Source organism: Echinops telfairi, unplaced genomic scaffold (assembly GCF_000313985.2).
Source record: "Echinops telfairi isolate 266 unplaced genomic scaffold, ASM31398v2 ScPeMD7_20;HRSCAF=75, whole genome shotgun sequence".
In the NCBI taxonomy this organism is placed as follows: domain Eukaryota; kingdom Metazoa; phylum Chordata; class Mammalia; order Afrosoricida; family Tenrecidae; genus Echinops; species Echinops telfairi.
In genome coordinates, this window is record NW_022103917.1 from 10,407,119 (window position 1) to 10,420,917 (window position 13,799).

At 47.6% G+C, this 13,799-nt stretch overlaps 1 protein-coding gene across 2 annotated transcripts in view; it reads left to right on the plus strand.

Moving 5' to 3' along the window:
* The window catches only part of PLAC1 (placenta enriched 1), a 47,814-nt gene that overhangs the window by 32,759 nt on the left and 1,256 nt on the right, over positions 1–13,799 (plus strand). Inside the window, exon 1 of one of the 2 annotated variants that reach the window (XM_004715386.2) lies at positions 9,711–9,817. The exons of the other annotated variant lie outside the window; for it this stretch is intronic. The gene's annotated coding sequence lies outside the window, so the exon portion shown is untranslated. Of the gene's footprint in view, positions 1–9,710; positions 9,818–13,799 lie in introns of those variants that run through there. 2 annotated transcript variants of the gene reach the window in all.

The window sequence follows — 13,799 nt, forward strand, 5'->3', positions numbered from 1 at the left end:
CACCCCCCACCCGCTGCCATTGCACCATCACCAAATAATCCCCGGAAGCCGCCAACTTGAGCCACATCCTTCTCTTTCCGTTTTCCAAGAAAGCCAAGAACGGGAGGGTTTCTTTCCTTTGGGACTCCCCCTGCCCCTGGAGGGCTTATTCGATTTCAGTGTGGCCTTGTGGACAGTCAGGAAAAAATGAGTCTGGATAACCCATAGAATGAGCACCTGCTCTGGTCAGTGTCCCCCTTGTGAACATGCTAATCCCCAGGTTTAGGGGAAGTCTGCCTGCCCAGCAAACTGTTCAAGCCCTCCCAGTGGCTCAGCCCGGCTGGCCTGAATAGCCCAGTCTTGATTTCTAACAGGTGGGCACCACAGTTGTTCAGCTCTTGTTATGAGCCACTTAGTTGATGACTCAAAACAATATAGGATTCTTCCTAACGTACCGGCAAGCCCACCAGATGGTATGACTGGGGGGAATACACTCGGAGCCTTTCTCCAGCGGCTTTGACCAGGAACAAAGAAAGACCACCTCAACTCTCCTGATCTTCAGCCTCTCATTGTTATTTTGGTTGTCACTGCCGTGGGATGGGTTTTCAACTCATAGTGACCCTATGTGATAGAGCACAACTGCCCCATAGAGTTTTCTAGGTGGTCATCTTAACAGGAGCAGGGGACCGACCAGGTGACTAGGTCTGTTCCAGGTGGGTTCTCACCACAAACTGCTGGTGAGCAGCAGTGGGCTTTTGCGATTGTTGTTTTTGTTAAGGAAACATGAACATGGTGCTGAAAATCCTACTTAAGTCAGGGCATGGGTTGTTTTGAGCGTGGCCTTAGTGGAAAGTCACCTCTGGCCAGTCTGGAACTTCAGAAACACCCAAGCTTGGCAAATGAAGCCCCACTTGCTCGGTGACATCAGAAAGAGACACGAGCCCAGTCCTCGTTGTTGGAGTGAGGCATGTGATCTTGTCCGCCCATTCCCATCCAGAAGGTGAACCTTGGCGTATATGTGGTGCCCTCTTCTCATTCTGAAAGATTGCTTGGGTGAGCTGGCAGATCACTCTTTGTGGTTTGGGGGTACCGTATTTGGCGACTTGGTTCAAAAGCCATACATCGGGAAAGCCTGGATGTATAGGGTACCCTGAGCTTCATTATGTTCTCAGGACACCCTTCAGGACATAAATGTGTTTACATTGAAATGCGGACTGACTGCTCGCTCTCAAGAAGTCTAAAATATAAGGAGTGATAAAATATAAACACTGATCTAGAATCTACTCTAAGTGCTTCTACATGTCTGTCTCCCGTTTATTGCCTTTTTCTAGCTCTTTCTGCTTCCCCTGCTTGAAAAGCTATTAACTTCCCCCTGCCCTCTTCATCCCATATTCTGATCCCCATAAAGAACCCAGGGCCCCCCCTTTACGCCCTGTGTTTCCAGGGCCTTTCCTGGGTTGGCAGACCCCAGCAGAGGAACTGTGGAAACTTCACGAACATGGCCGATGCTGCCTGTCCTCCCTAGGCCACTTCCCAGCTGTCTCTTGCCAGACAGCTGTTCTGTAAAATGGGCTCACTACTCAAACAACTGTCAGATCAGGGAGTCTCTGGGGAGTGTAAAAAGGAGCCCTAGTGGAACTGTGGATTAGGCATTGGGCTGCTAATTAATTGCCAGGTCTGCCGTTCAAACCCACCAGCCACTCCAAGGGAGAAAGATGAGGCTGTCCGCGCTCATCAAGATTTAGTCTCGGAAACCCTGCATAGGGTTGCTGGAAGTTGGGAAGCACCTCAATGGCAGTGGGTTGGGGTTTTTCAGTTTGGGAGTGGTATAAAGGGTCAGCATGCTCCCCGCTCAACGAAAGGCCAAGGCCGGAGGCTCCAGTCTTCTCAGTGGCCCCTCAGAAGAAAGACTTAGCAAGCTCTTACCGAATCACCGTCCATAGGAAACTCGATGGGGTGCAATTGGACTCATTGTGAGCATGAGTCAACTAACTCAACAGCAACTGGCTGCTAACTCTCCAGGGGTACCGGGGGAACCCCTGAAATGGCATGATAAAATGCATGCCCTGCCCTCCTTCCAGGGCAACCTCGGCCTTCACTCAGCGAACCTTGGAGACGGAAAAGCCAATCCTGTCACTCACAGCAATTGGAAAATTATCCAAGAGCCATAAATACACTTTTACAAAGAAATGAAATCAGCATGATCTGAAAAGGAAACTCTTTTCTTTTTCATGTTGACGTCAGAGCCCCACGCGCCTACTGCAAGAGCCGAGTATAGCTCTCGAGCCGCGGTTTGCTGACCCCAGGCCTAGTCTAATGGGTGGACAGATGCCCTGTGTCCTTGCTCCTCCCATGGAGGAAGAATTCAAACAAACAACAACCTGAAAAAAGAACGAGGCCGGAGAAAGCAAGCAGTAAAAACCCCGCTGCTGTCTGAGCGGGTCTGCCCTCTCCCGCCTGTGACGTAAGACTCTGTCCTCCTAACTTGTCTTCCTCAACGGCTTTGTCCCTACCCTTCACTGTCCTCTGCTGAAGGTTCTGTCTGAGCTGAGCTTGAGAACCAATTCTCCTAAGCACCCCGAGGCTCCAAAGCAGAAGTCTCTGGGGATCTTGAAGCAGCAGCACAAAGGGAAAGCCACTGCACCACTCTCCCTTCCTCTACACAGGTGACACTTGCTGTTGCTAGTAGCTGCTGTCAGGTCAGCCCCCGCCTCATGACCGTCCTGTGCGTAGTGTGGGCAACATGCTGCCCGGCAGCCCCGGACCATCTCCGTCATTGGAGGAAGGCCACTCTTTACAGCAGCGGTTCTCAATCTGGGGGTCGAATGACCCTTTCACAGGGGTCGCCCGATTCATAGCAATAGCAAAATGACAGTGATGAAGTAGCAACGAAAATCATTTTATGTTGGGGCATCACCACCCCATGAGGAACTGTATGCAAGGATCGCGGCATTAGGAAGGTGGAGAACCACTGCTTTGCAGGAACAGAAAGCCTCATCTTTTTCCCACAGAGTGACTGATGGTTTCAAACTGCTGACCTTGTGATTAGAAGCCCAATGCATAACCCACTATGGCAAAAGGGTGCTTCATATATTATTATGGTGCTTCATATATCATATATTATTATATATTCATAAGATGTACTAGGAAAACCTGTAATATTCATGTTTAACATTATTTGTATGTTATTTATTTTTAGTCTTTATATATACACAAATAATGAACAGATATAAGGCCAACTTATTATGTACAAGGGGGCTTCCAAAAGTTCTTGGGAAAATGGAATTTTCCCATGAACATTCTGAAGCACCCTCATATTTTCAACCAAATATTTCCATATTGTTACCCAGATAACATGCCTCATGCAGGTTTGGGGGTCTCTTCATTTTTCTTTTTCTTTTTTAATTGCCCTTCCTGTATGTATTGTCTATGCCTGCTATGCACATCCTGTGGGTGTGCACATTACTCAGGGCCATCGAGTGGATTCTGATTCATAGCAGCCCTCTCAGTTGGGCAACAACTGCCCCTGTGGGTTTCCAAAACGGTAACACTGTAGAGCAGCAGAAAGCCTCATCTTTCTCCCAAAGAGCGACTGTTGGGTTCAAACTGCTGCCCTGGAGGTGAGCAGCTCAACTCCTAGTGCACGACACCACCAGGACTCCTGGGTACACATTCTATGTGGCCAAAGATGGTCGTTGAAGAAAACACCAATCCAGTTCTCTGTCCCAGTGAAGTGTCTTGACTTTGCTAGGATAAAGAGCTAGCACATGCAAAGTCATATATTTGTCATGTGAAGGGTACAGGTGAGGGGATTGATAGAAATATTCACCAGTGAGATAGGGTATCATATGTGGAACCAGGTTTCAACAGCAAAGTTCTTCGGGTTCAGGGGCGGGGCTGGATGTGTTGGGGATCAACAAAACCTCACCGATATTGGCCTAGATCTCTTAGTCAGGTGGGCAGAGCAGAGCGCCCCTGACCAACTTAGCCACCTGGCTCCTGATCCCCGTGAACTTATAACATTTGGGGACAAGCTGGGAGGGGCGGGGTAGATTTGCTCTGAGGTTGAGCAGTAGCAACCTAGCCTGTGGTTCTGCCCTGGGAATCCATGGGCAACACCAGGTGTCGGTATACACCCTTTCTTGGGGGCTCTGAAGACTCTAACCAGCCCCCACTAGACACCCAGATCTCCTCAGTGCCCCCACGAAGCTGAGGCATCCTGTACCACGCAGCTGCTGGCACCTGGTCTGCTGAAGCCTGGAGCTCATCTCCCATGTGAAGGGCAGAGCAGGGGAGAGTTACGGCTTCTTTTCTCTCTAGAGCAGTGGTTCTCCACCTTCCTGATGCCGCGACCCTTTCATACCATTCCTCATGTTGTGATGATCCCCCCAATCATAAAATTATTTTCATTGCTACTTCATCACTGTCATTTTGCTACTGTTATGAATTGGGTGACCCCTGTGAAAGGTTCGTTCAACACCCCCCAAGGGGTCGCGACCCACAGCTTGAGAACCGCTGCTCTAGAGGTTGACTGGTTGTGCTTCCCTGAAACCAGAGTGAGACTAGTCTGTGAAACTTCGTAGCAGAAGCCAGGCATTCAGATACTGCTTTTGAGTTGAAATGCTCGACAAAAGGAGGGGTGCTAGGCGTGCGTGCTGGCACCATTGGAGGTAGCACCAGAATGGACAGATAAAGTGCCTTGGCATCAGACAACCTCAGGCAGGCAAGTGGACATCTGGGCTTGTTGGGACCCTTGACAAGGGCCCTACACTCTACAGAGAAAGACTACTACTGCCACAGGCCTTAACGGGAAGTTTGGGCAATAAGCAGGGGAGGGGCTCACCAGGGACCAGGCTCAAGCCCTCAGGAGTTGGACAAGGAGTTACTGGGGGCCAGTAGGGATTTCTGGTGATCATACATTCATTCCTTCAGTCTTTGATTCAACAAAGATGTACGGAGCACTTGCCAGGTATTGGAATAGACAAGACACAGTTCTTAAGAAATTTATGATCCAAGGATTAAGGAATGAGGTAAAATAGGTGGGATTGGGGCAACAGCAGGAAGCAACTTCTTTCTCTCTCGATGTCTATGTCGCTGTCTCTCTCTGTGTCATATGCCCTGGCCACAGAGCATGTCATCTTTTCCTGCTCCAATGTGCATACCTGGTTCTTAAACTGTGGCTCCCCAGCAACTTCTCAATGGTACTGATGGGTGGAGGGCCAAATCTGCCCATTAGTACCTTGGAAGAAAGGTCTGGCAATCGACTTTTGAAGGGTCACAGCCATAGAAACCTCCTGGAGTAGTTCTACTCTTCAACCCTTAGTATTGCTATGAATCAAAATGAATTTGACCGCAATTGATCACAAGGACCAACAATCTTCCTAGCAAAGGAACCCTTTCTCAACCTTCTTTAGCCCTGGGGAGCCATGGGACAGTGAATGGCCTCAATCAAGGTGTGTATACACACACACACACACACCACCACCACCACCACCACCACCACCATCACCACACCAAGTAGCCACATTCTGGGCAGATAGGCACAGGGTAGATCTGGTTTTGTGGAAGATACATACTGGTCAAGTCCATTTTAAAAAAATCCACCCAACAGCCTATAAAGTCAACTGTGCCTTAATTTGGGTGGAAGCCATCCTTACATTGGGACCATGAACGTGCACTTCGCTGTAAGAAAATCTGTACCATATCCCCGTTTTGAGAGGGAGAAAAGAGTAGGCCTGGCCATTTGGGACAGTCTTCTAGAGCTCCCTCCAATTCTGACACAGGTATATCAGCATCTGATTCACCACCACCTTCTGTGGCCAATACCCTGAGATCATCCCTGCCTTAGAGGCTTGTATTGGGTTAGCGCAGCACTCCAGAGACTACTAATGAGTTAAAAATGTGGCTGGGGCTGCTGTGAGCTAGGCTTGTGTGCACACGCGCATGTACATACACACACACACATACACACACACAACTTACCTTGTCTTTTCAAATGGGAAGGGTCTCCCAGGCTTTGCGGCCAAGGGTGTCATTTTTCGGAGAAGTCAAACTCAAATAATTTATTAAATTAAAGCATAAACTGACTTAAGGGCGTGCGTCTGGGATTCTCCTTACATTTTATGGAAATGATGAAATACACCTCTTTGTTCTACTTTAAACACTGGCCGAGCTCAGTTTCTCTGCACGGAAGGGAAGGCGTGCTCATGATTCCACTAGCTACAATTGCATGAGCATGCTCAAGTTCTGGGTTTGTTCTGAACTAGGTAGGTCCACTCATCAATGTATCTGCACGATGGGTTAATTCCACATCGCGTCTCGCACCTTTTAACAACCAAATCTGTGACCCAAATGAGAATGGCTCTCTCCCAAGGAGCCGGGATTCGGATTTCTTTCACAACCTTTATTTGTGTATGAGATGAACCATGACATTTCAACTATGCATGATAGCTTAACAGATTATAAGAACAAAACCAGATGGCCCAAACAAAAATAATGCTTTGATTGCTTTCAAATTCAATGTCAAAAATTAAAAACAGCTTTCAGAAAGCCTTGACTTTTTTCCCCCCACGAAGTGACTTTGAGTCATATATATGTATATGGTTCCCACCCCCAGCCTAAAAAATATCTACAAGCGTCTAAATGAAAAAATTAACAATGATTATTTGAGGAATCAGGGAACGTTTTTTTTCCTTTTGTCTTTCCCATGGCTTCCAATATTTCTACAATTACTTTTAGAATACTGCGGGGGGAGTGGGGGGGGCGTTAGTTACTCAGGACGGCTTGCTTTTATCATTTCATTTAAATGGAGTCTTTGCTAGGGCTCCGTCCATGTGTTTCCTTCTGTTGAGAAAATGGACATTGTTGAGCATTAGCAGATCATAATTCTTCCTCCACACTGACTGGTGAATCGGGTGCGGTTCCTTGAACACTTGGCTTTGGGAACTTAGAAAAATGGAGCCCATCAACAGAGCTGTAGAATCCCCAGAACTTCTCCCCAAACAACGATTTCATTTTTGACCTCACCTTAATGTACCCTGGACATCATTAGTATAATCACGACCCTGACTTTCTTCAAGAGCAGTGTGCCAACAACTAATGCCTTTCAAAGGAGCCTGCGAGTAGAAAGGACCCCAGCCTGGAGGTGGGGAGCAGGGCAAAGGCCTCCCTTGAATTTTCCAGATCCGAGAGTTCACCGAGTGTTCAGATTCTTTTTGCAACGCTGGCTTCCTAAAAGAAACTTTATTCCAACCCAGATTCTGTGTGTGTGTGTGTGTGTGTGTGTGTGTGTGTGTCTGTGTCTGTGCGCGCGCTCTCGCAGAGCGTTGTGTTGTTTTTCCCCCTGCATATCAGCTGCAAGAGCCTGAGCAAGGCTGCAAATCACAGCCCTGACAGCTCGATTTCCCTGAGCTAATTGCACCCGGCTCAGGGAGTTTCCTTTTCCCCCTCAACTTCCTTTTGTTTTGACAACAAGATTCTGGGAAAACAGTATACAAATGATAACTAGGCTGTCAGGAGCATACTGAATTTTTTAAATAAATAACTGTCCATCCCCAAAGCTTCCAGGAGCCTATGGAGCCAGATCTTTTCACAAAACCGTTCCAAAACCAGATGTGGAAATGTTTACCTCATTCCACTCCCCGGGTCCCCCAAGCAAAGAGTTCATGTGCAGTTCTGACATCCAGCATCTGAGGAGACAGGGAGGCAGCAAGCCTGTCTCCTTTCCAGGGGGTGTGCGGTCCACTTCTCAAAATCCCTCATTGCCATCCCCAAACCAATGAGGACCGCAGTTAGGGTCTCCTCAACCCGAGTTTAGAAAAACTGTTCGTTGAAACCAATGCCTCGTCTCATTCTTGTTTAAGATGGAGAGAAATAGGGTTTCTGCTCCCAGCAGGAAACATGTCTTTTCCTTTTCCTTTTTTTTAACTTAATATAAATGATTTCCGAAGAACCCACTTTATTGGGGGAGGGGGTGTGTGTGAGAGAGAGATGGTGGTGTTGAGAATGTACCCAGTGGAACACACACCAATCTCAAAGCTTCTACACATACAATTCACTGAGATGAGTTTTGCAACGATTTATTGGGGAAGTCTTTAAAAAAAAAAAGGCGGAGGGTGGGGGAGGAAGAAAAGTCTGGTGAAGGAGCTCCTTGGAATGTATATGCGTTCGCCACATTGAGAAAAACAGAAAGCTACTGTGCTCCGGACAGTTTGCATGCAGGTGTCACTAGCAGCTCTCCGTTTGACCAGACTCTCTAGCTCAGTTCAGGACGGTATGTACCCAGGACTGAGTCCTGCTGGCCTATCCGCAAGCATCTAAGCTGAGATGCTTCTGGAATGTCACAGGGATCATTTGCAATCGAGTCACAATGGGGCTGTGGTTCATGCAAACCCTGAGACCTGCTTTCTAACAGCGCTGACGTCTTTGAAAGAAGCTGGACAGTAGTCCAAGGTGAGAGGTCCCCCCACCCCTCCCACCCCACCCACCATGTCACTGCATGTCTTCCTTTTTTTCTCCTACCCATGCTCCCTCCCTTCTATGCACACCCTGTTCTGGAGATTTTAGATAGGATGCCGTTCACGGCCTCTGCTCTGGATAAAAAGACCTTCGGTTTAACCCCCTCAGCCCCATCCCTTTTCCTTCTCTGGCCACTCAGCCTTCTCTTTCCTTTGCTCCCAGAGACCAGAGCCCACCCTCTCCTTCCCCTGTCCAGGATCCCACTCAGCCAGAGTATCTTGGGTAGGTGTTGGAAAGGCCAGCAGATATGATGAATTCGCGCTTTGTTGCAAATGACTTCTAACCCCTGCCCAATGCACACACACATACACACACACTCACACCGAGACACTCCTTTCTTTACCTGGGAATTGCAGACAACCAAGGAAGCAAGCTTGTCCACTTGTGATGACCTGTATGCAGCAAAACGGAGCAATGTCCAAAGGGCTGCCCTGATCTAGATGTTTAAAAACAACAACAAACCATTTGCTGTGGAATCCACTTCGACTCCTGGTGACTGTGTGTGCGTAAAGGAAAAATGGGCGCCACGGTGTTTTTTTATGGCTGATATTTAGGAAGAGATCTCCAAGCAAGGATGCAAACAGCCTTGCTGTCCATGCAGATGGCATTAGGAAGTGGATTATGAAAGATGCAGCGGGGTTAAAATGTAACACCTTATCATTCGATCTCTTTTTTGACCCATTTAAAAGGTATTCTAGCTTTTAATATTCTCTACGTTCTTTTCGATTGAGTTTTTTCGCTATTTTACTTTGTTATTCTTTTAGTTTTGTTGTGTGTGTTTTCCTATCTGTGAAATCCAGGGGAGGTATGTCTAAAAATAGTAACTGGATTAATGGTTTCCGGGGGCACGGCAGGGGAGCTTGTGGGGAGGGGGGCAGGTGAGGGGCTAATAACAAGGACAAGAAAGCAGAAACAGTTCTCAATCAAGTCAATCGCCAGGCCTTTCTTTTGAGGGTCTTTAGACAGGCTTGAGCTGCCACCTTTCCAGTTAACAGTGGCGTCTGCATTAATCTTTTCCATCACCCGGGAAGGAGGGAGAGATTAGCAAGGCCCGCCTTCCACCCCACCCCACCCACTCAACTACCTTCTGAGCCCAGCTCCGCCCCTCTCACCACTGGCTTTGCGTTCATGTTTTATCTCCGCCCAGAGGTGTGTTGACTCCTGCGTACACTTCTCCATTTGTTGCTCTCCGCGTGCCACGCGGTCGCATAACTGGAAGAGAACGAGAGGGAGCCGAGACTGCCCGGTTGAAGTGTAGAAACGTGTACCAAGTCAACCCCGCAAACGCAGCAGCTCTACTCAACTCTCCAAGCCTGATCTGGTGTGGTGTGACTCGGAGCGCGGGCTTGGGCCGAGGGAGGGGGGTGTTTAAAATGGCTGGTTGGGTTGGGGGACAAGTGTTTCTCAGGGACTTTAGATTTTCTATGACTGTATTTGGGTCGATCATGTGGTATCGTGGTTCCGTGTTGCTCGGCGGTTCGAAATCACCAGCCGATACGCGGGAGAAAAATGGGGCTTTCTACTCCGGTACCGAGTTCCGTCTCGGAAACTCGCAGGGGCAGTTTTACCCTGTTTTATAGGATTGCGATGAGTTGGCATCGACTTGATGGTAGTGAGTTTGGGGTGGGGGTGGTTTGGTGTGGTATGATGTGATTTGGTTTGCTTTGGGTTGGTTTGGTTTGGGTTGGGTTTTGAGCAGTAACGGGGAAGAGGTGATTGAAAGATATTTGCTGGGCGGGAGGAAATCAGTGGTTGACTGCCCTAGGTGAGAACTGAGTCTTAAACTTAGGTTCCAACCCCAATCGTGGGACAAATACTGTATCAGACCCTGGTTATAAAAGAAAAAAACCAAGATAAAGCTCTTTCATCCCAAAAGACACAGATGTGGCTAGTTCCCACGGATCGGAAAGGTAAGGAGGAAAGAGAAGCAGGTGTTAACTCAGGTGAACGGGAGGGTACTACCCTATAAGAGGAAGAAGACACAAAAAGGGGGGGATGGGGCAAGCTATTTGGAGTTTTGATAAGTTATATTAGGTTTTTGAACCATACATAATGATCTGGAATGTAAGTCCCAATCTAGTACAATATACAAGGTTGATTTTTTTTTAAGGGAACAAGAGGATTGTTTCCTTGGCCTAATCTAGGAACTACATTCAGGGAAGGTGTTCATTCAGGTCAGATAGGCCTAGGCTGTGAGGCCTGGTGGTGTAGCGGATGCTCATTGGGCTGCTAACCACAAGGTCAGCAGTGCAAAACCAGCAGTGCTCTATGGGAGAAAGAAGCCCTGGTGGCACCGTGGATGAAGCATGCAACTGCTAATGAGTTTGAACCCACTAGCCAATCCAGGGGAGAAAGATCTAGCAGCCTTAGAAACTCTGGGGCAGTTCTATTCTGTCCTGTATGGTCAATATGAGTCAGTTCGGCCACAGAGTCAATGGGTGACAAGCGTTAGCAAAGGGCATTGTTAGTTCAGTGGTAGAATTCTCACCCCCATCGGGAATTAGTAAGGTTGAACCCCAGCTCGTAGGGTTTGTAGCTGAGCACTTAGCCAATAGGCCGCCAGGGCTCCCTGCATGCAAGAAACCTGGATGTAATTCCCAGCCATTGCATCTTGGCAGAACTTCCAGACTAAGAAGGAGTAAGAAGAAAGACTTGGTGATCTAATTTTTTACATCGACCAATGCAAACTCTAGGGATCTCAACTGCCCCACTGGCGACTGGTCAGGAGTCTGGCACAGGACCGTGCACAGGTTCTTTCTGTGGTGCACGGGGTTGCCAGGAGTCAGAAGGTCTGACTTGACAAGAGCAAAAGTCTGTTGAAGACAAGGCTGCCTTTAGACTGAGAAAAGAATGTGATCGTGGTGGAATCATTATTTCAACTTCTAAAGGGAGCCTCTCTGGAGCAAGTTTACTTAAGTGTTGGACCATTTTATCTGGGACCACTGGCATCAGAATGTGTTGGTTTGGTTGTGTATGTGTGTGTGTGTGTGTGTGTGTGTGTAGGGGGCAAGTGGGTAGTTGTGTTTGTGGCTTTTTCCATTTTTTGCTTAGTGGGAAACAAACCCAGTCTTAAGAAATACATTTCCAAAAGAAAAAAGCATTTGAAAGGAAGAAGTCAGGAAGACCCCCTTGGGCTTCTCTTTATACCTCAATACCCCTGAGAGAATGGGGAGTCATTCATGAGAGAACGAGAGACCATGTGACCCCCATCTGCACCAATCAGGTGGAAGACTGCACTTAGAGACTGAGCGCTTTGTCCAGACCAGTGTGCGTTCCTAGTGGGCCCCCATGCCAGGGTTCTCCTCAAAGACTGCAGCAAATTTATCAACATCAAAGGATGAGAAACCACTCCATGTTTGCAGATGGGGTCAAGAGGAGGAAAGCAATATCTTGGATGGATTTGTGCACATGGTACCAGAAACTCAAGCCAAGTGTTGTCCATTCTGACTCACAGTGGTGACTCCATGTGCGGACTGCTCCACAGAGTTTTCAAGGAGATCACTAGGCCTTTTCTTCCAAGGCACCTCTAGGTCGATTCTAATCACCAACCTTTGGTTAATAGCCAAGTGCTTTACCATTTGCACCACTTTATCAAAAACCAAACTCCTTACTATTGGGTCAGTTCGACTTCTAGTGACCCTACGAGGAGCCCTGGTAGCATCATGGTTACTTACTGGGCTGCTATCTACAAGGTCAGCAGTTCAAAACCACCAGCGGGGCTTTCTACTCGGTAACCCTCAGGGGCAGTTCTACTCCGTCCTGCAGGGTCACTCTGAGTCGGCATTGACTTGATAGCAATGCGTTGGGGTTTGTGTTAGAGTGAGCCTACAGGAAAGCGTAGAACTACCCCATAGGGTTTGCAAGACTGCCGATCTTTTTTTTTTTTTCTATGTTGTTTTCAGATTGGCCCAATATGGCTCACATTTGAAAATCAAGCAATTTTTTTGTTGTTGTTTTTTGTTCCAGGACAACATCTTTTTTTTAAATCATTTTGTTTGGGGCTCATACAGCGCTTATCACAATCCATACATACATCAATTGTGTAAAGCGCATTTGTACATTCTTTATGGAAGCAGGCTGCCACATCTTTCTCTCACAGAGCAGCTGATGGGTTCGAAATACTAACCTTTCAGTTAGCTGAGGAGTACTTAACTATTACACATCCAGGACTCCGTGCCACCTTAGGCACTTCATAAATATTAGTCAAAGAATGAATTCATTTAGGCAAGGGTTACCTAACTCAGCAGGGCACTAGGGTGAATTTACATGCTTATGCACATGCACTTCCTCCTCAGTGTTGAGCACTGCTCCATTGACTGCTCTTTCCACCTTGAAAATGCAAGCTGTGTTGGGCATGTTTGATGCTGTGACTCTTCCTTCTTTTGTCACCTTCTGACCTGGTCTCTAAACCCTTGTTCTTAGTGCTGCTCTCTCTTCTCCCCAGGGCCCTGCCTGCCACTCCTTAGGAGCTAAACGGCATCATTAGGATGTCTGTGAGGACCTGGGTTACCTTAAGGAGAGAAATGTGGCCAACTGGAATGACACTCTCGTTTCTGTTTGCCCCCAAAACTATGTGTCCTCTTTGTTCTCAAAGGGCTGCCACCTCATATGTGGTGCTGACTCTCATGCAGCATGTCAGAAAGATGTATCTTACACCCGCAGACGGCCTTGTTTCCCTCAACAGATGAATGGAGAAGCAAACTGTGGTATATGTACACACTGGAATATTATTCAGCTGTAAAGTAAAATGAAGTCCTGATGGACCTTGAAAACATTATGTTGGGCGAGAAACACCCGGCCCAAGGAGACAAGTGTCATGTAGTCTCACTTGTATGAAATAAGCAAAGCTAGAGAAAGCAGCGTGATCAGTGGTTACGATGGGTGGGAGAGAGACGGAAAGAGGGAATTTTTGCTTAGGGGACGTTGGATTTCATCTCACTGCCATCGAGTCGGTAGGACTATCCCTGTGGGTTTCCAAGACTAATGAGCAGCAAACCTCCTCTCTCTCCATTGGAGCAGCCCAGCGTGTAGCCCACCACGCCGCCAGGGCTCTTCAAAGGGCATTGAGTTTATGTTAATGGTGGTGAAGTGATTGGAAAAAGGATCGTGAGAATGCTTGAACAACTTGAAGAAAGGAATTCAGTTCATGAAAAAAAAAATTCTAGTGCTTCCTAAACATTGGGTTCCAACAATGACAATATGTTTCAATTCTGAAAACAAGAAGGGGGAACCAATCACAAGGATCTACATATAATCCCCGCCCTGGGGGGCAGATAACAGGAAAGCGGGTGAAGGGAGATGTC